The sequence below is a fragment of the Pristiophorus japonicus genome, chromosome 2 (genome assembly GCF_044704955.1).
Source record: "Pristiophorus japonicus isolate sPriJap1 chromosome 2, sPriJap1.hap1, whole genome shotgun sequence".
In the NCBI taxonomy this organism is placed as follows: domain Eukaryota; kingdom Metazoa; phylum Chordata; class Chondrichthyes; family Pristiophoridae; genus Pristiophorus; species Pristiophorus japonicus.
Window position 1 is genome coordinate 292,300,442 of NC_091978.1, and position 26,416 is coordinate 292,326,857.

At 45.9% G+C, this 26,416-nt stretch overlaps 1 pseudogene; it reads left to right on the plus strand.

The window, feature by feature from the left end:
* Positions 1-23,201: 23,201 nt before the first annotated feature.
* LOC139230658 (sulfate transporter-like) overlaps positions 23,202-26,416 on the plus strand; it is a 43,852-nt pseudogene continuing 40,637 nt past the window's right edge.

The following is a 26,416-nucleotide window of genomic DNA, read 5'->3' on the forward strand; positions in this document are numbered from 1 at the left end:
AGGGAACCGTTCTAAGGATAGTGAATCCTCAGCCAGCGGCCCCCGATAGTGGAGATCCCACAGAGGACGTGGCAGACCCACAGACTGTACCCAGAGGGGCGGTGGACTGTGTTTCTGGAGGGGCTATTCCTCCAATCATTTGGGACTCAGACGCACCCCCAGTAATCAGAGCCTTAAGAAGGACTCTCCGCACACAACAACCGTGGTCACCAGCGCCCCAATTTCAGTGGTTCAGCCCCGGGAGGTTGACCAGCTGCAAAAGAGCACCTAAGAACAGGGATCAGTCTGCGAGCAGGGACCCCCCAGCCGGTAGTCTTGAGCGGCAAGCGACTCACGGGAGAGGTAGTGGTGGACCAGCCACCAACTGAGAGTCCCCAGTCTGAAGCCCCCCGGCCATGCAGGCCCCTCAGATAACGAAATGAACTTTACAGCCACCCCTAAAGAGGCAGTGTGCTGTAGCACCGGAGGGGCCGTTCCCCTGATAATGTGGGAGTCAGACCCACCTCCGGTCAGAACATTCCGGGTCCTGCGGTAGAGGCCGTCTTACCGCCGGCCAAGCAGGAAGTCCAGAGGCCCAAGGAAAAAAGAGAACAGAGATTAACCTGGAGACGGGTGGCAGATGTACATAATAGGACGACGTAAGTTTTAAGAATATTTACGAATTTAGCTTAGTGTAGGATTAAGAGTGTAATGGTTTCAGGTCACCACGACCTTAAGAAAACCACGCGTAGAGAAGTAGTGAAACGAATATGAAATAGGATCTGTTATGAAAGAGTTTTGGCCGGCAGCCGGTACAGGTGACCGAGACCTGGTGGTATTTGGGAAAGGTGCGCAAGAACCCATTTGGGAATAAGAAGAATCCACCTTTGCAGCTATTAAAAGAGCCACGAGGGGCACCGACCTGGTAACATCCAGGAGTAAGAGTAAGAATCCACCTGTACAGCTATTAAAGGAAGCACTGGCAGTATTTTTGGGGAAAGAAAAAGACCCCACCTTCGTAGTCAGTAAAAGAGGCACTACAAAGACGTTAAGGTTAAAATGGCCAAAAGACAGAAGTTAAAACAGACACCAGTTCCGAAGTAGGACTGGGATGAAGACAGCCAGTTAATTAAAGACTTTATTATGCTTCCGAAAAAGAAATAAGCTTGAATTGGAACTCGACCACCTTTTGTCAAGCCAGAGAGCTTTTCTCAGGGCTGGGCTATCAGTTTTATGTGTCCCTACAGGAAGGAGATCGACATGAAAAGAGTCCTGCTCCTGTTCACCCTGATGGGGATGAGCATCGGTGACCGGGGTGATGTGGAGGAAACCCTCATTTATGGGTGTTCGAGAGATAGAGCACCGATCGTTACTGCAGGGGGTGGCACACCGGGTGTGGAAGAGCTCGCCGTTTATTTCCACAAGAGAAGGTGGTCGGGATGGCTGGGTCTAACTCCACTCGATACTCCAGCCAGGAGGGGTTCACCTACGGGGAGGCTTCCTTCCCATGCCCCAGGGTACAGGTCATTGCTGCGCGGGTCAGTGTTACGGAGGGAAAACATGTGTGTTTTACTTATAAAGGACAGATTCCCCTGGGTAGATGGTGGTGGCTCAGGAAGCTGAGCAAGGACGCGGGGGACCAGGAATCTGACTGGGAACAACTCGGTAATGACACGTTCCAGACCATCACGGGAACACCGGGGTGGGGGGTGGGGGAGTGGGGAGTGAAAGTGTGTTGGAACAAGTGGTGGGAGTCTGAACAGGGAATTTACGTCTGCATATGGGGATCAGAGGAGATCTGTCCCGCAGGCATATCAATCACCTTCGCCAGGCAATGGCAAGATGACGGGGAAGGGGATGGGGGGGATTCCAGCCTACGCGGGTGTGCGGTCCCACATTCCCCGCGCCCTATCAACGCCACCAAGCTTGTAGCATGCATTAAGAAACCCCTGCCCATGACCCCACCAATGCGAACAATAATAGAGAGGTGTCTTACCACCACCAAGGGACAAGGGAACGGATTAGTATTGGTACTGACCGAAAAGGTGTTATACCAGGGGGTACACTATGCAGTAGCTTCAGTTATTTTAAACCTTACCTGCATGGTGCCCGAAGGAAACAGAACAGCTATACCAGGCCCTACTCAGAGAAACGTTCAAGAAATTTTACGAGTTAGACTTTGGCAACGTAGATAAAGCAGATTTATACATCCTAAACGCTAGGGACACCATGGGCACGGGGAGACCAAGAAGGGGAACCTTGAACGACATTTTTACTGCATATAATACAGGATCCTCTGTGATAAATAGCCTAGATAATATAGAACTGCAAACACAAATAAATGGTCTAAAGAACCAACTGAGAAAGATCCTAAAAGAGGAAAACACAGGAGTGGGCTCAGAGCTACACGAGGACCAGGCTATGACGGTCCATTTAAAGGAGATTGTGGCTGAGCTGGAAAAACATGCACAAACAGTGAATGCACTCATACGGGAGGATAGGAATGCTTCAGACCAGGCTGCACAGAACGAGGTGTGCATATTGTATGGGGCATGGTTGTTGGGCGAGGGCCGCAACAACCTGGAGGATTTGAAACAAGGTTTAGTCCCCTCCTGGATCAGCAACAAGCACCTCGCAGCCCTCCACCCATATAATAATTCGCTAAGCCTGTGTCGGCTCCGTCTAGATTCTGAAGCCTACCCTGTCCCAGTGGATTGCGGGCGTTCTAATCACACCATCATGGGGATAGTACTAAGGATGCCGGTCATGGGTAGGACAGCCCGACCTGCACCGGTAAACAGGGTGGAGAACCTGGAGGCGCACACATTCGTTTCACAGTGGTCCCACCGTATGTTATAAAGTGGGAGCACACTATGATGGGTACTGACCTCTCCGGGTGCCGGAGCCAGGGTGCACACATAATACTGTGTCCCCAGCATTTGAGTGCCTATTCTAAACCACAGTGTGTGTTTAAAGCTGCTGGTACACAGCCTATTAACTATACCATGGAGGTAACGGCACAAGGCCATGTTCCTCCACAGGTAACATACATAGGGGGTGGGACCTATTGTGTCACCACCAGTGCACCCCATTACCAGCATGGACAACACTCCTGGTGTCCGGTGAGTGACGGCAGTTTTTGCTTTAAACCCGAGGCAGAAGTTTAAGTGGCCCAGGAACGGATTGTCCCCATTCCCGAACCCTCCACTGTTCACCTCACTGTGAGAGAAAACATCACAAACCTGCAGGATTATGTTGTACATTTCGGCTAGGAAATTCCCTCTACCCAAACATCTTACCGCTCTACTCGAAGCTGTAGTAATCTCACAAAAACATTTCTATACTCTAGAACAGAAAACATTTGAGATAGGGAGGAAAATTTCGGAGATCATAATTCCACCCTGGTGGGACATTTTCAGAAACATAGAAGTCCCAGCCGGGGTCAGAATAGCTTCCCATGTTTTAGTTATCTGTCAACTCGCGATCATCCTCTACTTGTGGTGTCTCACTTGCCGAGTGAAACACAGAGGCCGTCGAGTCCGGCACCAATGGGTGCTATACGCTCCCTTGCCAAATTTGGGGATCGCACAGGGAGGGGTAACACCATATTATAATGTTTGACTTTGTTTTTTGATTGTTACCTCCTGTAAAAACGCAGAGGCCAAGTGTTGTAAGAGTTTTTTTACTTATATGTTTGACTATGTACCTTTATTTTCTGTAAAACCAGAGTAATGGAGGGGTGTCGGACCCCTTCTATGCTGTAATATAAGTGGAATAACTGTATTTGCCTGTAAACTGCATTATATTTCAAAGGGGGTATGCACGTTTAAAGTTTAGCTTGGTAAATACAGGGGAAGGTTGGCTCTTGGGAATCAGGAATTTTGCTCACCTAGCGTGACACGCTAGCATGTAGAGTATCACGGGGGGACTGTAAGATTGCAAAATTCGTGGAACCCACCCGCAGTGTTTGGGCTCATTGGAAAGGAAATTCAATTTTGGACTATCAAGCATAAAGTTTAGGATCCTAAAATGCATGTGGAAGAAACTACGAGTTTTAACCAAGTTTGCGATTTTAAAAGACATATTCGGCCCATGTGGAAAAGGACTGCAAAACTGAAGGACAACGAGCCTCTATAGAAGCCAGTCTTTGGGTATTGAAGCTATCTGGGGTATTGAAGCTAAACAAATTGTCTGGAGAATTGTGTAAACTCGGAAACCCTTTTCCCCAGGAAACATTAACATAGCAACAATCGACCCAGAGATAGCCAGCCATAGCTCTAAGCATGAAACCCATCCAGCTCATGCATAATGTTAACAGCTCATCCAGCCTGCATGGAAAACCCAGGCCTAGACAGACAACGAAAATACCAAAACTCAATCCAAATTGATCGGCACATCCGAAACGAGTTATCATTAACGAGCCCGCCAAATATGACAAAGAAATATCAAGCCGGCCAAAATTAAGACAAAGAATCGGGATTGATTTGGTGCGCAGATTAGAAAGACTCCCAAAGTATAACTGGGGCCTTGTTTTACGGGTTAGACACAACCTTAAGGAGCCTTCCGGAGAGCTTGCTACACAGCCTTCTATGCAGCTCTCTGAACATCAACATCTTCAGCCTCGACGACACTCCTGGGCCACAGTACTCTGCTACCGAAGAAAACGGAAGAACATCATCAAGGCAGAGAAAAGCAGTTCCCAGTAACTTCTGACATCATCATCGCGGCAACTGACCACAGCCAACTGATCGACAAATTCCAAGGACAAAGCTCCTCAAGAAGAAACCGAAGATTTGAAAGTTTCCACTCTACAATCTGTTCCTAGCTACCAACAGGTGAAACATTACCTAAAAGAACGTTAAAACATACTGCTGATGGAAGTGGGTACTCGCCCCATAAAATCCAATACGCGCCCTACCGCGACAGCGGATGCTACCCAACTGAAGACTACGCAGTAAGAAGTCTTCCACGACATTCGGGGTACGGCAAGCAGAACCTACAGAATCCCGCGAACCACCACTAGCTGACAATAAAAGGACTGGTGAGCATAATCCCTGTTTGCCCTGGAGTTCAACCTAGTCAAAGTTAGGCATTGGGAGGTGGGAGGTGTATTATTTTCTGTAACCCCTTTTGAACGTGTGATAAAGTGTCCTTTTTCCTTGTGATTGTGTGTTTTGACATTGTACTTTCTTTTTCCTTAATAACATCGAAGTTCCTTGCACCAAAATCAGTTGTCTCTTGCACTTTGTCACATCCCCAAATAAATCCAAAGTCTAAAACCCAGGGAGTGGGAGTGATTCGAACCGCTCAGAAGGTCAGAAGTGAACCTGACCCACACACCACCCCCTACAGATGGGGTCCCCTGAAGGTGTTCCGATGATCTTTTTTTTGTGATCTTTTTACTTTTTAGGTCTTCCATCCTCACTGGGCCCGACTCCATCCTCAGTGGCACTTGGGCGGCAAGCTCCTTTGCCGCCGAGATTGAGAGCTCCCGCCCGCTGCCACCCAGATTGACAGTGTAACCTTTTAATCTCCTCCTCCAGCTTTCCTACCTTTTTTCTTAACAGGCACATAGCCAGACCGCTTTCTCTTTTGACCATGTGTGGTTGCTACTGACTGCCGCTTTTTCCTGTGGATCCCCAGAGTGCAGCACTTCCCGTGCCCATGGCTTTGAAATGTCCAATTTGTTGCATATATATAGAAACATAGAAAATAGGTGCAAGAGTAGGCCATTCGGCCCTTCGAGCCTGCACCACCATTCAATAAGATCATGGTTGATCATTCACCTCAGTACCCCTTTCCTGCTTCCTCTCCATACCCCTTGATCCCTTTAGCCCTAAGGGCCATATCTAACTCCCTCTTGAATATATGCAGCTACCTTAGCCTCCTCTACGACTGGCTGAGAAATTCTCCCTGACTACCTTGGTCTCCCCTGAGACCACCTCGCAGTGACCTGTGGTTCCCGTTACTCAGGCATCTTTCTTTGGCTACCTTATTTGACCCAAGTCTACTCTGGTCGGTTAGAGACTGTTTCTCTCCTGGTCTCCTAGTTGCCTTTGATATCACCCTTGATATCACTCTGAGACCTCTGTTCGCAGACTACCCGCGACTACCTTTTGGCTTCTCTCCGTGACTATGCTAGTCAATCCGGATTAGTCCAGCCCACCCAAAAATGTTCCATTCCTCTGCTGGCTGCCCTAGCTGCCCTGAGAAGATAACTTGCGCAGACTACCTGCGGCTTCTTTCCTCGGTGGCTAGCCTAGTCAACCCGGGATTAATCCAGCCTATCCAAGACTGTTTCCTTCCTCTGCTGGCTGCCCTAGCTGTCTCCGAGAAAATAATTTTTCGACTACCTTAGCCGACCTTAGACTTAACCAATTCTGCCTTGGGGTTCTTGCCCTGGTTGTGTGTCCGTGATCCGAGGTCCTGCCGTGGTCGCCACTTCTGTAGTGTTTTTTTTCACTCTACTCTGATTCTTAGACCTCAGAACTTATAGTGGGAAAAGAACAGCACATGATACAAAATTTTAGGCTTAACCCAGTGTTCATTTTATTACGCAACAAAAAAAAATGATTAAAAACTACAGGACTAGACTGCCAGGAGAAATTGACTTTAGACATAAAATCACTATTCCTGGCTGTAGCTATTGTAGATTCGTAGTTCATCTTCTGGCAATTAACTGCAGCTTTGATTCCTTTCCTTGTCCTTTTGTCTCTTCCTCCTGCTTCTGCTTAGCTGTTGCTTCTGTGTTTCTTCCTGTGTTCTCTGCTCTTCCTCCTTTAGCTGTTGTTTCTTCTGCTCTTCCTGCTGCATCTGTTTAGCTGTGTTCTCTCCTTTAGTTGCCCATCTGTCTTGCTTGTCTGTGTCCGTATATATCCAGGTTTTGAATAAGTTTCCCACTGTGATGAGATTCGATTTAATGATCCATTTAACTGTTTGGTGATGAGGTTGTATGCAAAAGATATTTCCATATGCTGAAATGCTGTTAGCCCCAAAATTTGCACCTTGGAGGGGGCGGGGGGGGGGGGGGGGGGAGGTCCTTTGTTGTTACAGACTTGATGTCTCCAAATGACTGTATCCCCACCCTGGTCAATCGAGTTCAGGGCTTCAGGTAACATTCCATTGTTGTTATGCATGAAGTTATGCATGAAGTCAGTTTTTGGTCCCTGTTCACAGGGTGTTCTTAATTGTCCAGTTTAATTCCAAAGCTTGTATCAATCAATGTTTCGTTCATGGCCTGTGTTTTTTCTGAAGATTAGTAACTTTATAGCGGATAAATCCCCTGGACCTGATGGCTTTCATCCTAGGGTCCTAAAAGAAGTGGCTACAGAGATAGTGGATGCATTAGTTGTAATCTACCAAAATTCCTTGGATTCTGGAGAGGTCCTAGCAAATTGGAAAACCGCAAATGTAACACCCCTACTTAAAAAAGGAGGCAGACAGAAAGCAGGAAACTATAAACCTGTTAGCCTAACATCTGTCATTGGAAAAATGCTGGAGTCCATTATTAAGGAAGCAGTAGCAGGACATTTGGAAAAACATAATTCTATCAAGCAGAGTCAGCATGGTTTTATGAAAGGAAAATCATGTTTGACAAATTTGCTGGAGTTCTTTGAGAATGTAATGAGCTGGGTGGATAAGGGGGAACCAGTGGATGTGGTGTATTTGGATTTCCAGAAGGCATTCAATAAGGTGCTACATAGAAGTTACTGTACAAGATAAAAGTTCATGCAGGAATTTGCTCTGGGGCCTCAACTATTTACAATCTATATTAATGACTTGGATGAAGGGACTGAGTTTAATGTAGCCAAGTTTGTTAATTATACAAAGATGGGTGGGAAAGCAAATTGTGAGGAGGACACCAAAAATCTGCAAAGGGATATAGACAGGCTAAGTGAGTGGGCTAAAATTTGGCAGATGGAGTACAATGTGGGAAATGTGAGGTTATCCACTTTGGCAGAAAAAATAGAAAAGCAAATTATAATTTAAATGAAGAAAAATTGCAAAGTGCTGCAGTACAGAGGGACCTGGGGGTCCTTGTGCATGAAACACAAAACGTTAGTATGCAGGTACAGCAAGTAATCAGGAAGGCAAATAGAATGTTGGCCTTTATTGCAAGGGGGAGAGAGTATAAAAGCAGAGAAATCCTGCTACAAATGTACAGGGTATTGGTGAGGCCACACCTGGAGTAATGCGTACAGTTTTGGTCTCCATACTTAAGGAAGGATATACTTGCATTGGAGGCTGTTCAGAGAAGGTTCACTAGGTTGATTCCTGAGATGAGGAGGTTGACTTCTGAAGATAGGTTGAGTAGGTTGGGCCTATACTCATTGGAGTTCAGAAGAATGAGAGGTGATCTTATTGAAATTTATAAAATAATGAGGGGGCTCGACAAAATAGATGTAGAGAGGATATTTCCACCCATAGGGGAAATTAAAACTAGGGGGCATAGTCTCAGAACAAGGGGCCGCCCATTTAAAACTGAGCTGAGGAGGAATTTCTTTTCTCAGAGGGTTGTAAATCTGTGAAATTCTCTGCCCCAGAGAGCTGTGGAGGCTGGGTCATTGAATATATTTAAGGCAGAGATAGACAAATTTTTGAGCGATAAGGGAATAAAAGGTTATGGGGAGCGGGTAGGGATGTGGAGCTGATTTCATGATCAGATCAGCCATAATCTTATTAAATGGCGGAACAGGCTCGAGGGGCCAAATGGCCTACTCCTGCTCCTATTTCTTATTGATGTAGATGGTATATAGCTGAGGCCCAAGCACTGATCCTTGCTGTCCCCCACTAGTCCCCCACTATCCTTACTACTCGGGGGATCAAGGGGTATGGCAAGAAAGCAGGAAGGGGGTACTGAAGTTTCATGTTCAGCCATGAACTCATTGAATGGTGGTGCAGGCTAGAAGGGCTGAATGGCCTGCTCCTGCACCTATTTTCTATGTTTCTATGTTGCGTGCAAGTACCTGTGTGCCCTCTCCCTCAGTTCCTGACCATCTTGAAATGTGCCATTGTGTGTCAATCAGCACAATTCACACCTTCAGTGGAAGTAGTTGTGAGGTAGCCCACATGCACTGCTCCACGAAAATTGCTTCTAACCAGAACTTGAATGCTAAGCCTACTTGGTTTTTAACTCCAGGCAATTTTAAATTATGGTATTCAGCAATAAGGCACAAAATTGCAAGCTAAAACCAGATTTTCAAACAGGCATGTCTTATTAGCACAGCACCTATTTAGCACTTGTTTTCACCCTTTCATCCCTAAGGCCTAGAAATTGGGGAATGCTGGAAACCTGTAGGTGGCACCATGAACCACAGAAATTTATAGCCTGGCAGCACTGGTAAATTGATGCTACTTGGTAATTAACATTAGCGCAGCGCTAAACTCAGTGTGCTAGGTCAGTGCGTGGCCCATTCACAGTTTAGCGCATGTGAAAAATTTAACATTGAAAAAGCTGGTCTCAGGTTGTGCATCTTAGTGGGAACATTGATTACAGCCTCAAAAAAACTCTAAACGATTTTGTTTTCATAAATCCATATTGACTCTACCCAATCTTATGATGTTCTAATTGTCCTGTTACCACGTCCTTAATAATAGATTATAGCATTTTCCCTAATACTGATGTCAGGCTAACTGGCCTGTAGTTTCCTGTTGCTCTCTTTCTCTTTTCTTGAATAGCGGAGGTGTATCGAGTGCTTGAGGTGGAGGAGTGATGAGGGATCGTGGCTGAGATTCGGCGAGTGATTGTGGCGGAAGTGCGGCGAATGTTTTGTGGCGGAGGAGCGGTGAGAGATCGTGTTGGAGGTTCAACGAATGTTTGTGGTGGAGGAGCAGTGAGAGATCGTGGCGGAGGAGTGGTGAGAGATCGTGGCGGAGGTGCGGCGAATAAGGGTACGGGGCCCAGAAGAGCTGAGGGCCCAGGGGCAGCATGGGCTAGCCCACACTGCGATATGTGTGTGCACTAGGTCCATGTAGCAGAGTAGGTCTCTAATCGTCCTGGAAAACGCTTGCCACTGGATAAAGGCCTAGCTCTGTCAAGACCATGTGGTGGCTGGTGTGCAACGGTCACCACACGTTAAAAAAAATCGACGCACAGGCATCTTCCACCCCTTCAATTGGAGTTCAGGACTGGAATATCGGGTTCTTCATTGAAACATCTGTAAACTCAAAGTAGTTGAGTAGCCGAAGGAACGAACGCAGCTCTGTCACATTCTGAGGCTTGGATGCATTTTTGATGGCCTTGGTTTTTGAATCATTGGGCCTGATTCCATTGGCAGAAATCTTCCTACCAAGGAATTCAACATCAGGTCATCTTGGAACATGACAGTCGTAGGAACGGACTTCAGTAGCATCTCCATTCCGAAAGGGCACCTGTTGTAGACAAACAGTCCTTTATGGGTGTTGATGTGCAGGTCAGCTTCTTCGAGCTATCAATGAGCTCCTGTGTCAGGTAGGCCGATGTCAGATCTAGCTTAGTGAACGACTTTCCACCAGCTAGCATGGCGAATAGGTCATCAGCCTTCGGTAACGGGTACTGAACCTGTTTTGAGAATTGGTTAATCGTAACCTTGTAGTCTCCTCAAATCCTGACAGTGCCATCACTCTTCAACATAGAAACAATAGGGTTGGCCCACTCATTGAACTCGACAGGTGTTATAACTGCTTCACATTGGATTCTGTCAAGCTCAATCTCAATCTTCTTCCTCATCATAAAAGGGACGACCCAGCTTTGTGATAGACAGGCCTTGCATCAGAATCAAGGTGAATCTGCACCTTGGCTCCAGTAAAATTACCAATGCCAGGCTCAAACAAAGAAGGAAACTTCTTCAACACTTGAGCACAAGAAGTTTCATCCACCGAGGACAACGCTTTGACATCACTCCAGTTCAGCTTAATGTTCTCAAGCCAATTCCGGTTGAACAGCATTGGACCATTACCTGGACAATCCATAATGGTAGATCTTGGATCACGCCATCATACGACACCTTTAATGCATTTTTAGTGCACTGCCAATCACCGGTATGAGTTCCTTCTTATAAGTACGCAACTTGGCCTTGACTGGACTCAGCTTAGGCTTCACAGCCTCAGTGTCCCACAGCTCTGGGGAGTGCAGCCAGGGCCAAGTCCACAGCACTGTGGGTGGCTCAGCTGTACAGGGGGAGAGGAAGAAGATGGGAAGGGCTACAGTGATAGGAGATTCAATAGTTAGGGGAGCAGATAGGCGCTTCTGCGGCAGCAAAAGTGACATCAGGATGGTGTATTGCCTCCCTGGTGCAAGGGTCAATGATGTCACAGAGCAACTGCAGGGCATTCTGGGGAGGGAAGGGGAACAGCCAGTGGTTGTGGTCCACATTGTTACCAACGACATAGGTAGAAAGAGGGATGATGTCCTGAAAGCTGAGTTTAGGGAGCTAGGAGTAAGATTGAAAGCCAGAACCTCAAAGGTGGTAATCTTGGGATTACTGTCAGTGCCACGTACTAGTGAGGGTAGAAATAGGAAGGCTAGTCAGATAAATATGTGGCTGGGGCATTGGTGTAGGAGGGAGGGCTTTAGTTTCCTGAACAATTGGGACCGCTTCTGGGGTAAGTGGGACCTGTACAAGTCGGACAGGTTACACCTCAACAGAGACGGGACCAATGTTCTCGCGGGTGGTTTTGATAGTGCGGTTGGGAGGGCTTTAAACTAGCTTGGCAGGGGGATGGGAACCCAGGAGAGGGCTCTGAGCTAGTTAGAGTGGGTGAGAGCTCAGATGAACAGAACCCCAAGAAAGGATGCAAAAGGCAGGAGGCAACAGAGCAGAGTAGCACTGGGGTAAGTGTAAACCACAACGTGATAGGAAGGGACAATATGTATGAATATAAAGGGGCTGCAGGAGGGGTCAAAACTAAAAATTATAGTTTAAAAACTAGTATTAAAACACTTTACCTAAACGCACGCAGCATTCGAAACAAAGTAAATGAGTTGACGGATCAAATCATTACAAATGGGTATGATTTGGTGGCCATTACAGAAACATGGTTGCAGGGTGGCCAAGACTGGAAATTAAACATACAGGGGTATCTGACAATTCGGAAAGATAGACAAGAAGGGAAAGGAGGTGGGGTAGCTCTGTTAATAAAGGATGATATCAGGGCAGTTGTGAGAGACAATATTGGCTCTAATGAACAAAATGTTGAATTATTGTGGGTGGAGATTAGAGATAGTAAGGGGAAAAAGTCACTGGTGGGCATAGTTTATAGGCCCCCAAATAATAACTTCACGGTGGGGCGGACAATAATCAAGGGAATAATGGAGGCATGTGAAAAAGGAACGGCAGTAATCATGGGGGATTTTAACCTACATATTGATTGGCCAAATCAAATCGCACGGGGTAGCCTGGAGGAGGAATTCATAAAATGCATACGGGATTGTTTTTTACAACAGTATGTTACAGAACCTACAAGGGAGCAAGCTAGCTTAGATCTGGTCCTGTGTAATGAGACAGGAATAATAAACAATCTCCTAGTAAAAGATCCTCTCGGAATGAGTGATCACAGTATGGTTGAATTTGTAATACAGATTGAGGGTGAGGAAGTAGTGTCTCAAACAAGCGTACTATGCTTAAACAAAGGGGACTACAGTGGGATGAGGGCAGAGTTGGCTAAAGTAGACTGGGAACACAGACTAAACGGTGGCATAATTGAGGAACAGTGGAGGACTTTTAAGGAGCTCTTTCATAGTGCTCAACAAAAATATATTCGTGAAAAAGAAGGGTGGTAAGAGAAGGGATAACCAGCCGTGGATAACCAAGGAAATAAAGGAGAGTATCAAATTAAAAACCAATGCGTATAAGGTGGCCAAGGTTAGTGGGAAACTAGAAGATTAGGAAAATTTTAAACGACAGCAAAGAATGACTAAGAAAGCAATAAAGAAAGGAAAGATAGATTACGAAAGTAAACTTGCACAAAACATAAAATCAGATAGGAAAAGCTTTTACCGATATATAAAATGGAAAAGAGTGATTAAAGTAAATGTTGGTCCCTTAGAAGATGAGAATGGGGATTTAATAATGGGAAATGTGGAAATGGCTGAGACCTTAAACAATTATTTTGCTTCGGTCTTCACAGTGGAAAACACAAAAACCATGCCAAAAATTGCTGGTAACGGGAATGTGGGAAGGGAGGACCTTGAGATAATCACTATCACTTGGGCTGGACAGGCTAATGGATCTCAAGGTAGACAAGTCCCCCGGTCCTGATGAAATGCATCCCAGGATATTAAAAGAGATGGCGGAAGTTATAGCAGATGCATTCGTTATAATCTACCAAAATTCTCTGGACTCTGGGGAGGTACCATCGGATTGGAAAGCAGCTAATGTAACGCCTCTGTTAAAAAAGGGGGCAGACAAAAGGCAGATAACTATAGGCCGGCTAGTTTAAAAATCTGTACTGGGGAAAATGCTTGAAGCTATCATTAAGGAAGAAATAGCGGGACATCTAGATAGGAATAGTGCAATCAAGCAGACGCAACATGGATTCATGAAGGGGAAATCATGTTTAACTAATTTACAGGAATTCTTTGAGGATATAACGAGCATGGTGGATAGAGGTGTACCAATGGATGTGGTGTATTTAGATTTCCAAAAGGCATTCGATAAGGTGCCACACAAAAGGTTACTGCAGAAGATAAAGGTACACGGAGTCAGAGGAAACGTATTAGCATGGATAGAGAATTGGCTGGCTAACAGAAAGCAGAGAGTCGGGATAAATGGGTCCTTTTCGGGTTGGAAATCGGTGGTTAGTGGTGTGCCACAGGGATCGGTGCTGGAACCACAACTGTTTACAATATACATAGATGACCTGGAAGAGGGGACAGAGTGTAGTGTAACAAATTTTGCAGATGACACATAGATTAGTGGGAAAGCGGGTTGTGTAGAGGACACAGAGAGGCTGCAAAGAGATTTAGATAGGTTAAGCGAATGGGCTAAGGTTTGGCAGATGGAATACAATGTCGGAAAATGTGAGGTCATCCACTTTGGAAAAAAAAACAGTAAAAGGGAATATTATTTGAATGGGGAGAAATTACAACATGCTGCGGTGCAGAGGGACCTGGGGGTCCTTGTGCATGAATCCCAAAAAGTTAGTTTTCAGGTGCAGCAGGTAATCAGGAAGGCGAATGGAATGTTGGCCTTCATTGCGAGAGGGATGGAGTACAAAAGCAGGGAGGTCCTGCTGCAACGATACAGGGTATTGGTGAGGCCGCACTTGGAGTACTGCGTGCAGTTTTGGTCACCTTACTTAAGGAAGGATATACTAGCTTTGGAGGGGGTACAGAGACGATTCACTCGGCTGATTCCGGAGATGAGGGGGTTACCTTATGATGATTGATTGAGGAGACTGGGTCTTTACTCGTTGGAGTTCAGAAGGATGAGGGTGATCTTATAGAAACATTTAAAATGATGAAAGGGATAGACAAGATAGAAGCAGAGAGGTTGTTTCCACTGGTCGGGGAGACTAGAACTAGGGGGCACACAGCCTCAAAATACGGGGGAGCCAATTTAAAACCGAGTTGAGAAGGAATTTCTTCTCCCAGAGGGTTGTGAATCTGTGGAATTCTCTGCCCAGGGAAGCAGTTGAGGCTAGCTCATTGAATGTATTCAAATCACAGATATATAGATTTTTAACCAATAAGGGAATTAAGGGTTATAGGGAGCGGGCGGGTAAGTGGAGCTGAGTCCACGGCCAGATCAGCCATGATCTTGTTGCGTGGCGGAGCAGGCTCGAGGGGCTAGATGGCCTACTTATGTTCCTAATTCTTATGTTCTTATGTCAAATGTCACTTGGTTCATGATCGACTGACTTGCACCCGTGTCCAACTCCATTGATACAGGCACGTCATTCAGCTTCACATTCGCAGTTATCGGCTGGCTCTTTGACGGGAATGATTACAAATAATACACTTCCTCCTCGGGTTGTGTATCAAAGTCAGCACTGGACTGGTCATCATCAACAATATGATGAGCAGCAGCAGCACGCTTGCTCAGTTATTGGAACATTTTCTGGAGATGTCCCACTTTCGAACAGCCATTACAGGAGTATTGTTTAAAACGACACTGATGAGGCCAATGATTGCCCCACAACGCCAACAGGGTGAACTCAGCATCGTACCAGTTGTCGGGCTCTGAGCAGCTACAGGTTTCACGTAAACAGTTGACTTGGCCCTGCCATGAGCAGCTTTGCCAGAAGACAACACAATCTTGTTTACATAGAAACATAATGTTATGTTCATAATAAAGTAATGTAACTGAGTACTGTAGACGTGAGTAAGTGTGACCTTAGCTCCTTTATTCTCACTCCAGAATGCTGGTACAGCATGGGAGGCCTGCTTATACACAGTGCTCCCAAGGGATGCTGGGATCCTTTGGGACTCCAACAGGTATGGCCTCTGGTGGTGGTATGATACTGGTTAAATAGTGTTGCATACATAACATCACTCCCTCCCAAAGTCAATAGTACACTTATTTACAGCGTGAGATGATCTGGGGCCTTTCGCTCCCTAGTCGATCATCTCAGTACAAATGCAGATGTCAGTAATTTGGTTGGTTCTTCGCTGGGCTGCTGTGCAGCTGGCCTTGCTGGGCTGCTGGGGATGATGAGTTCAGCTTCGTGGTCAATCGTGATGTCGGTTGCCACTTGTGTGTGTGTAAGAGGGTCGAAGTTGGTGGTGTCCTCTTCTGGTTGCTCATGGCTGTCTGTGAATCGCAGTTTGGTTTGGTCCAAATGCTTTGTGCAAGTTAGTCCATTTGCGAGTTTGACCTGAAACACCCTACTCCCTTCTTTGCCTATGACAGTGCCAGCAAGCCATTTGGGATCATGTCCATAGTTGAGTAGAAATACAGGGCCATTGACTTCAATATCGAATGACAAGTTTGCGCGATCATGGTACATGCTTTGTTGATGCCGCCTGTCCTCGACGTGATCATGGAGATCAGGGTGGACCAGAGAGAGCCTTGTTTTGAGTGCCCTTTTCATGAGCAGCTCGGCTGGGGGAACCCTGGTGAGCAAGTGGGGTCTGGTGCAGTAGCTGAGCAGGACTCAGGACAGGCGGGTCTGCAGGGAGCCTTCCGACACACGTTTCAAGCTTTGCTTGATGGTTTGGACTGCCTGTTCTGCCTGGCTGTTGGATGCAGGCTTGAACGGGGCAGATGTGATGTGCTTGATCCCATTGCGGGTCATGAATTCCTTGAATTCATCACTGGTGAAGCACGGCCCATTGTCGCTGACAAGGACATCAGGCAGGCTGTGCATGGCGAACATGGCTCATAGATTTTTGATGGTGGCAGTTGAAAAGATTGCAAAGTTTCTGTTTAAAGAATGGACTCAGTCGAGAATATTTTGTGGATTGTATAGGGTCACCGTGCGCAGATATATGAAAAAGCTGGTTTTGTTAAAACTCCAGAGACTACATGACAGTTAGCTGTGACAAAAGAACTGTCAGTCATCCAGAACGGGTTTGCCCACCAGCCACAGCTAAAGGAAGGTGGCCATGAATATTGACAAAAGAGCTGTCGGCCAGGAAGGAGGGCCACTGACAAAGCCACTCTAATATGCAAAAGCACTTCTCAGCTCCATCTAAGAAGGAAAGCAGAACAATGAACCCACTAGCCTGGCCAGCCAAAGAGGAGCCAGGTCTTTCCCAACACAAAGACTGAGAGAGATGCCCAGATTAAGGGCCATCAGCCCAATGCATGGGTTGGATGGCCCATCACTGACTAAGTACCCGTGCTTAGAATGAAAAGGATTTTAAAGATTGGCGGTGAAGATAGGGGGTTGCACGACTCCCATAAAGACAGCCTCTTTCCACTTTAGCTTGTAGCTTGTGGTGAAGCTTGTAGTGAAGCTTGTAGCTGGCAGCTTGCAGCTTGTATCTAGAGAGAGTTCTCTCTTTCTCTCGCTCTCGCTCCACCAAGATCAATGTACGAGAAGAAAGTAAGAAAGGAAGGGAGAGAGCTTCTTCCTCTTCTCCATCTCGCTCTCGCGCCACCAAGGAGGAAGTCGCAGTTCCGCAGGAGAAGAGCGATCGAGGCCGGCTGCGTGTCGTGGTGAGCATGGTCGCGAGTGTCCCAAGTCAGTAACCAGATATCCCAAGCGAGCTGTATGAGGTGTAAGGGCTCAAGGTTTTTTCAGAAGTGAAGCTTTTCGGGGCTATTCTGGGGAGGAAGCTTTGACTGGGTAATTCGTTGGTAGGGGTAGAGTTAGAATCCACCAGGGAATTACTGCATGTTACTAGGTCTCATTTCTGTACTGTATGTATGTTATTTGTAACCTGGATTTTATTCTCCACCGAGAGAGTGATTGCGTTAGTAGTGCATGTTTTAGACAGTGTATGTTAGACCAAATAAATATAAGTACGGTTTTTCACCGAAGCACTCCTGTCCGTGACTCATTTCATTTACACTCTCAATAATAATTCCTGGGTCTTGAACTTTCGTAAGGTGGGGGCGATTAGAACCGTCCGTCTAGCAATTGGGCTCGTATCAAAACCGCTTATCTCTCTGGTGACCGCGGCAGGACCCGGGTTAAAATAGTGTAAATCAGTCATGGACAGCGCTTCTGGCGAAAGATCCCAAATGGAGGAAGGGATTTCTTCATATGTATTAAAGAAGGTTAACATCACTAAAAAATGGCGTGCTGAGCGTCCAGTGGATTCAGCAGCAGAATGGACGGAGGGCAAGGAGCATAGGCGCAGCATTGAAAAGGCAATATGGCTTGTCTGTCTACAAAGACAAGTCCAACTGTTACATGAGCAGGTTGGTAAGTTAGAGGCAGAGCTCAGGGAGTTCGAGGCACAGTCAGACGCAGGGGCAATAGTAGGGAGCAGAGCGCACGAGGTTAAAGGAGAGGTCAGGCAAAAGAAAGAATGGAGAGAAGAGGAAGGTAATGCGGATCAATCCCAAGAGTGTTAAAACTGTGGGAATTTGGGACACTGGAGCAGGGATTGTAGGCTCCCGAAAGGAAGGAAGCCGTGTTACGAGGGTGCTGAGGCAAAACAGCGCCACAGGAAGGCAGCCGACGACCCAGTACAAATTTGAATGGCCGCATTACAGCAGATTATGGGCACGGGTGGAGGAAAGCTGGACTAAAAACCTCTGATGTTTCCGTGTGAATGGTAAAATTAAAAGCATGTGGATGGTTTGTAACTTGTCTTTAAGTTTGTGTGTGTCTGTATAGTTTTTTTTCAACTGGCACTGGTTAGTTTGAAATTGGTTTGAATTAATTTGGAATTATTGAGGTTAAGTAACCTGGGAAAACCAAACTTTCATTATGACCATGGTGGAATTTGGTTGGTTTAAATTGTGTGAAAAATCTCTAGTTCCGGACATGAGGCAATGACATATATTTGGTATTTTTAAAATAAAAATTTTCTGACCAATTCAAGACTGTGACCAGTGGAGAAAAGGCTGTGTGCTGCTATTATGCATGAAGAAGAGAACCATCGTAATGTGTAAACTATTGGTATGTGTGGTACCATGTATTAGTATGTGTGTTTGTCGCACTTTAATTAAAAGGTAACACTCTGTACAAGCAGAAAGCAACACCTTGTCAAGAATAATGTATTATTCCGAGCATTTGTAAAATTTTGAAGTTATATTTTAAGTTATATTTGAGTGGATGTTTTCCCTCAGTAACAGTAAGGAAAAATCAGCTTGAATAATTAACCCATTGGGCTGACAGAAAAGCCACAATGGATGATCTTTTCTTTTTCTTTCAAGCAGGCAATTACCGGAGAGGTGTAATTGATTTATATGAAATGACCTCAAGGTGTAGCTGAACTTGAACCTGTATAGGACAGTGCTGTGTGAACTCTAACAATTTAGGTCACAAAGGCTGGACATTTGACTTAGCTAAGTTGATTTAAAGATGAAAAAATGTGAATAACTGGAGAAGGACCTGTGAGGGGGCGGCCGCAACAGAGCAAAAGATTTTTCTTTCATTTTTTTTGTCTTAATAGGAGCGAGTCGAGCTAAAGATACGAGATTGTGTTGGGAAAAGTGGTGGAAGGAGAAACAAGAGATTCATGTCATGTCTTATCTGTCTTGTCTGCATGGGTTTGAGGCCCAGCGTCTGTGTGGGTTCAAGGCCCAATGTCTTGTCTGCATGGGTTTGAGGCCTAGTGTACATTGTTTATCTGTGTGGGTTTGAGTCCCAATGTCTGTGTGATCCCAAATCCCCCGAACACCATCAATGCCACAGAGCTCATCTCATACACCAGGAAGCCCCCGCCCAGAGCCCCGATGGTACTGACGACTGTAGATAGGTGTCCCACCACCACCAGGGGTCCAGAGAATGGGTTGGTGTTAATCCCACTGAAAAAATTTTGTTTCAGAACGTGCACTACTCCGTGGCATCCGTGATCCTGAACCAGACTTAAGTCCACCTGCCTGCGTGGTGCCCGAAGAAGACGGAGAAGCTTAGAAGCTCTGTTAAAAGTGATGTTTCAGGAATTTTATGAACTGGACTATGGAAATGTAGATAAAGAACAGCTTCATGGTCTGAATGTTAGGAATAGTGTGGGGTCCGGGAGGCAGAGAAGAGGAACCTGGAATGATGTAGCCACAGTGTTCAGTACGGAACGGGTGTTGTTAATAGTATGGATGACGTACAACTCCAGATGCAGATCACGGGGTTAAAGAACCAACTGTGTAAGATTCTAGGGGAAGAGAATACAATGGTGGGTTCAGAGCTTCATGAGGACCAGGTAATGACCGTTCATTTAAAGGAGGTCATTGCGGAGCTGGAGAGGCACGGTAAAACTGTTTATGATTTGATACGGGAAGACAGGAATGCCTCGGAGCAGGCTGCACGGAATGAGGTGTGTGTGTTGTGGAACATGGTTGCTGGGCGAGGGCTGCAGTAACCTGGAGGAGCTGAGGCAAGGTCGTATCCCTTCATGGATAAGCAACAAGCATCTCGCCGCGCTGCACCCATACAGCAATTCATTGAGCCCATGCCAGCTTTGTTTAGCCTCTGAAGCCTACCCTGTCCCTGTAGATTGCAGGCGGTCCAACCATACAGTGATGGGAATTGTAGTAAGATGCTGGTAATGGGCGGGTCACCCCAGCCAGCACCGGTATACAGGGTTAAGAATATTGAGGAGTGGGACATTCTGTGTCACCACAAGTGCGCTCCGCTACCGATACAGCCAGGACATGTGGTGTCCGGTGAGTGACAGCAGTTTTTGTTTCAAACCCAAGGCTGAGATTCAAGTGGCACAAGAACAAATTACTCCCATCCCCGAACCCTCGACCATTCACCTCACTGTGAACACCTTCACGCATCTATCTCCAGGACTCTGTGGAACATTTCGGGTACCCGATTCCTTTTCTGCTGGAACACCTCACTGAGTTAATAAAGGCCGTTGAGCTCTCCCAGAAACATTTTTACACCTTAGAGCAAAAGACAGTAGAACTGGGGGAGGAGATCAAGGGGATTGTCTCGCCACCGTAGTGGGACATCGGTCTGAGTATAGAGATTCCCCCCTGGATCCGCGTCTGGTCCCATGCATTAGTTATCATACAATTGTTGCTTGTAGGCTACCTGTTTTACACTAGCTGCAGGCAACGGATCGATGAGTCATTAATTCAGTAAACTAGATGTTTATCATAACTTAAATTGATTTGATGGGAATTAGTGCTAACTTTACTGCTCAGAAATGTAATAATTCAGCACAGCAAAATTAAAAACACTAATTCACTGCGACAAATTAGTGCTTAATTCTCTCAGATGTGTTTCTGAACACATTTAGAAGTGAACACAATTAACCCATGGAATAATTAAAATATGAAATCACTGACAGTACATTAGATGTTTTGCCATTTGTGGGAATAACTCACTTGTGCTCATGGCATAAACCACTTACCAGCACTTAGCAGAACACTTCTTGTCTACTTTAAAAAATCCCATTTCAGTGCCTGGTCAATGATTCCCCGCCCCCCAGGATTCTTTACAGCCTTTTGCTAATGGACACCCCTTCATTGTGTACACATTTCATTTTCTTACTCCAATTGCATTTATCATGTTCAATTTTATCTGACATTGTTTAAACTAATCCGTTTAATTGGTCCACAGATCTTTCAAAACTGTCAGTCTCCTTCAAACTCATTACCTGGCCATATAACTTGCTGTCATCAGCAAATTTTATAATATTATTAGAATAAGCACTCACATATTCTTTGTGAATAGTGTGAGCAACTGAAAACCTGTATCAATTCTTGTGGATTTCCCCCCTAAATATTACCACAAGATAGTCTTTTCCACCTTCTGCTCAATATTGTCAATTCAGTTTTCAATCGTGAATTCCACGAGATTTATAGCATATTTATGATGCGTAACCACATCAAGAATTTTCAAGTTTCCGATGCTATGGAAACTGTCCTGTACACTTTGTGGGATGGATTTCACAGCAGTGAGAACAACATAAAAACAGCTGTACATGTTTTATTCCAGGTGCATGCAAGAAATATGAATTTACAATCATCCACATATAAAATATTCAAATTGCAGCAATTTCTGACCAGAAACTGTAACCAATAAAGTTTGGAATTTTAACAATTTCAATATTTTTTCCATTTATGAGATCGCAATAATAACTACAAAAAGAAGGATCTGTACTTTTGAAAAGCAATATTGTGAAGGCCTCTCGTGTGACTGACTGATTCACTTTACATTGACAGAGTTAAAACACAATTATGGGACAGACCTGCTGTCTCGTTACTAATCTCCCTCATTTACATTCCCACCCGGAACCATTCACTATCAGAAACAGAGCCAGGGAATCTGGTGACAGCTCACCCTTAAAAAAAGTGGGTCTCCATGGCTACAGGAACAACATGAGTCAGTTGACTTGTGCACTGGTATAAAATGGGCAATAACAAAACTACTCACTATTCCAGGATAATTCTGGAATGCAAAGATAACACCTGGCTTCACTTCTCCAGTACAAACCTTTTTCTTAAACCCCTCTCTCCTTCAGCTCCAACAACAAATGTGAAGAGCTTATGGACATCTTTGACACTAGGATTGAGAACATCCATTCAGCTGCCCCTTCCGCTTCCGTCCCTTCTTCTAGCCCACCCAGCCAAACTTCTAAAGTTTCCCGCTGCCCTAGCCCTGAACTCACAACTTTCTCTAGTTTATCTCCTATCTCTCCTCATGCCCTCTCTCATCGTATTCATGAGAGATACCTCCAGCTCCCTCGACCCTATTCCCATCAAATTGCTGATCACCCAACTTCCTTTGCTGCCCCCCATGTTAGCTGATATTGTTGACAGATCCCTCTCCTTTGGTACTGTCCCCCTCCCCTTCCTCAAAAATACCCACCCTTGAACCCTCTGTCCTTGCAAACTACTGCCCCAGCTCCAACCTTCATATCCTCTCTAAAGTCCTTGATTGTGTTGTTGCCTCCCAAATCCGTGCCCAACTTTCCCGCACCTCCATGTTTGAACAACTCCATGGGCTAGACTTTCCACTTCACATGGCCCATCTATCGCCGAAAACGGACCTCTATCACCCATTTTGAGCAAAAAGTGAAAACTAGGCCCAAAACATTGCCGGACAAACAGGTGCCTAAGTTTGATCAGCAAGATGATCGCCCAAATGGTGGTCTTGAAGGGCCGAATGGCCTACTCCTGCACCTATTTTCTATGATCGCCCACACAAGGCCCATCCCAAGTTTCAGCACCTAGCATGCACTTCGCTGGGCCGATGCAAGGCCCAAAAGAGTGCTGAGAAATAGTTGCTTTTACTGGGCCTAAGAGAAGGAAATGGACACTATGGACGCCATTTTGAACTTCAGAGGAAGGGTGGAGGATTAGTTGTGAGTTATTTAGAGAGTTAATTTAAAGATAATTGTACTCAGAATATTGGAACAGGGACTATAAATAGGTATCAACAAGTTATAGCTTTTATAAATAGCTTTTATATATTGAAATTATTTTGTAAATAGCTTTTACATAGTGAAGATATTTACTGATATTGTTGGGGCCAATCAAACTGACTGGTATACAGCGTAGAGAGTACAGAGTACAGTGATTAGAGAGTATAGAGTAGAGAGATTATTAAAATTAGTGAAAGTAATTATCGATAGTGATTATGGGGCCTATGCTTTCACTGCCTTTAATTGCAACTGCTCACACACTGGTTACTGAAAGGATCAATTGAAGAGGTGGCAGAAAAATGCGTAGATGGAGATGAAGACAGAGGAGGAGACCATACAGCCAACGAAGGTACTTGGAAAAGCAATCTTATTTGAATTTGTCTGAAAATGCTTGTTATGTATCTGGACTTGTATATACTCTGTACAGCCACCAGAGGGCTCATTCGCCGGAGTCCCAAGGGATCTCATAATCCCTTGGGAGCGCAGGTATTTAAGAATGCTTCACAGGTCGGAGAGGCATTCTGGAGACCTGCAATAAAAGACTAAGGTCACACTTTACTTTGAGCTCACAGTATTCAGTATGACTCTTTCTCCATACACTACAACTGGCGACGAGATACAGATAGCAAACCCAAAGATGCAGAGAACAGTGGGCATCCTGGAGAAATTCTCAGAGGGAGATGATTGGGAATCTTTTGTGGAGCTACTCGACCAATACTTCATGGCCAATGAGCTAGATGGGGAAGAGAGTGCTGCCAAACATAGAGCGATCCCCCTCACCGTCTGTGTGGCACCAATGTATGGCCTTATGAAGAATCTGCTCACTCCAGCGAAACCCACGGAGAAATCATACGACGATTTGTGCACACTGGTCCGAGAACATTTTAACCCAAAGGAAAGCGTTCTGATGGCGAGATACCGGTTTTACACCTACAAAAGATCTGAAGGCCAGGAAACATAGAAACATAGAAACATAGAAAATAGGTGCAGGAGTAGGCCATTCGGCCCTTCTAGCCTGCACCGTGGTGAGTTATGTCGCCGAGCTAAGACGCCTTGCAGGACATTGCGAATTTGAAGGACATTTGGAGCACATGCTCAGAGACTTTTTCGTGTTTGGCATTGGCCACGAAACCATACTTCGCAAACTTTTGACTGTAGAGACCCCAACCTTGAGTAAGGCCATAGCGATAGCCCAGGTGTTCATTGCAACCAGTGACAATACTAAGCAAATCTCTCAGCACACAAGTGCTGCTACAAGTACCGTGAACAAAGTGATGTTGTTTTCGAATCGTAACGGACAAGGCAGGTCACACATACCTGCAGCTACACATCTGCAGATGTCTTAGAGTCCACCATCAAGGGTGATGAATGCAGGGCCATTAACACCTTGTTGGCGCCGCGGGGGTGATCATCATTTCCATTCATGCAGATTCAAAGGATACATTTGCAAGGGCTGTGGAACAATGGGACACCTCCAACGAGTGTGCAGGCGAGCTGCTAGGCTTGCTAAACCTGCAAACCACCATATTGCAGAGGAGGACAGATCCACGGAGGATCACGACGAAACTGAACCTCTGACAGAGAGATGGGGTGCACACATTCACCATGAATTGTCCCCCGATAATGCTGAATGTTGAACTAAATGGACTCCCGGTGTCAATGGAGCTGGACACGGGCGCGAGCCAGTCCATCATGGGCAAAAAGACTTTCGAAAGGTTGTGGTGCAACAAGGCCTCAAGGACTCCAATTCGCACAAAACTAAGAACTTATATGAAAGAACTGATTCCGGTAATCGGCAGCACTACCGTAAAGGTCTCCTACGATGGAGCGGTGCACAAGCTACCACTCTGGGTGGTACCGGGCGATGGTCCCACACTGCTCGGCAGGAGCTGGCTGGGAAAGATACACTGGAACTGGGATGACATCCGAGCGCTATCGCCCGCTGACGACACTTCATGTGCACAGGTCTTAAACAAATTTCCTTCGCTGTTCGAACCAGGCATCGGGAAATTCCAAGGAGCAAAAGTGCAGATCCACCTAATTCCGGGGGCGAGACACATCCATCACAAGGCGAGAGCAGTACCGTACATGATGAGAGAAAGGGTAGAGATCGAGCTAGACCGGCTACAAAGTGAGGGCATCATCTCACCGGTAATGCCCCCAGGGAGGCCCCGCTCAGCCCGTGGCCCTGGCCCACTAGGCCATGGTCACGTATTCATGTAGACCACGCGGGCCCGTTCATTGTGGTAGATGCGTACTTGAAATGGATCGAGTGCATCATTTTGAATTCGTGCACGACATCCACCACTGTGGAGAGTCTATGTGCGGTCTTTGCAACCCACGGCTTGCCGGTCATCCTTGTTAGCAATAATGGCCCATGTTTCACGAGCTACAAATTCCGGGAGTTCATGTCGGGCAATGGCATCAACCATGTCAGGACAGCAACATTCAAGCCGACCTCCAATGGCCAGGTGGAACGTGCGGTCCAAATCATTAAGCAAGGTATGCTCAGGATTCAAGGACCCTCCCTTCAATGCCGCCTATCCCGCCTCCTGCTGGCCTATAGGTCCCGACCGCACTCGCTCACGGGGGTCCCGCTCGCTGAGCTACTTATGAAACGAATACTCAAAACTCGGTTGTCCCTCATTCACCCAGTCCTGACCGACATAATTGAGGGCAAGCGCCAGTCCCAAAATGAGTACCATGACCGTAACTCAAGGGGAGATGTATAGAAATAAATGACCTCGTATTTGTCCTCAATCACGCAGTGGGGCCCAAATGGCTTGAGGGTACTGTAATAGACAAAGAGGGGAACAGGGTCATCGTGGTTAATCTTAACAATGGGCAGATATGCTGGAAGCATCTGGACCAAGTAGAAAATAGGTTCAGCATAGACACTGAGGAACCCGAGGAAGATCATAAGATGGTGCTCACACCACCGCCAGTGAACGAGCAACAAGAACATTCAGCAGCATGCACAGTCCCGGCGGTCAGCCCGGAATCATCACAGGTGACAGACACTCACACCAAGGTTCAACAACCAGAGCCCCAACTGCGGTGCTCCACGAGGCAGCGTAGACCACCTGAAAGACTTAACCTATGATCCCAGTAAGACTTTGGGGAGAGAGATGATGTCATGTATGTAACCTCTATGGAACACCACTGCAATACTGTATATACTTAAGCAATGCACACCTTAACCACAGGGGGTGAACTTGTGGGAGACACTCCTTACCTGGTCATCCATAAAGGTCCCATGCAGGGTCATCACTTCTTGGTCCTGTGAATAACGGTTCAGGTCATAGAGTGACCTTGTCCATAGAATGTGCCTCGTGTGGGTTTTGTGCCATTGAGTAAGGACTTTGCACACTCCACGGACACTTGTTTACCTTTGAAAGACAAATGAAATTTATAAACAATGTTTAACAATTCAAATCAATGCATCTCAATTTTTCAAGAACTCAAAACATTACAATACTTTCCATTACCCCTTTGCACAAGCGATCACCAGGCCTAACATGA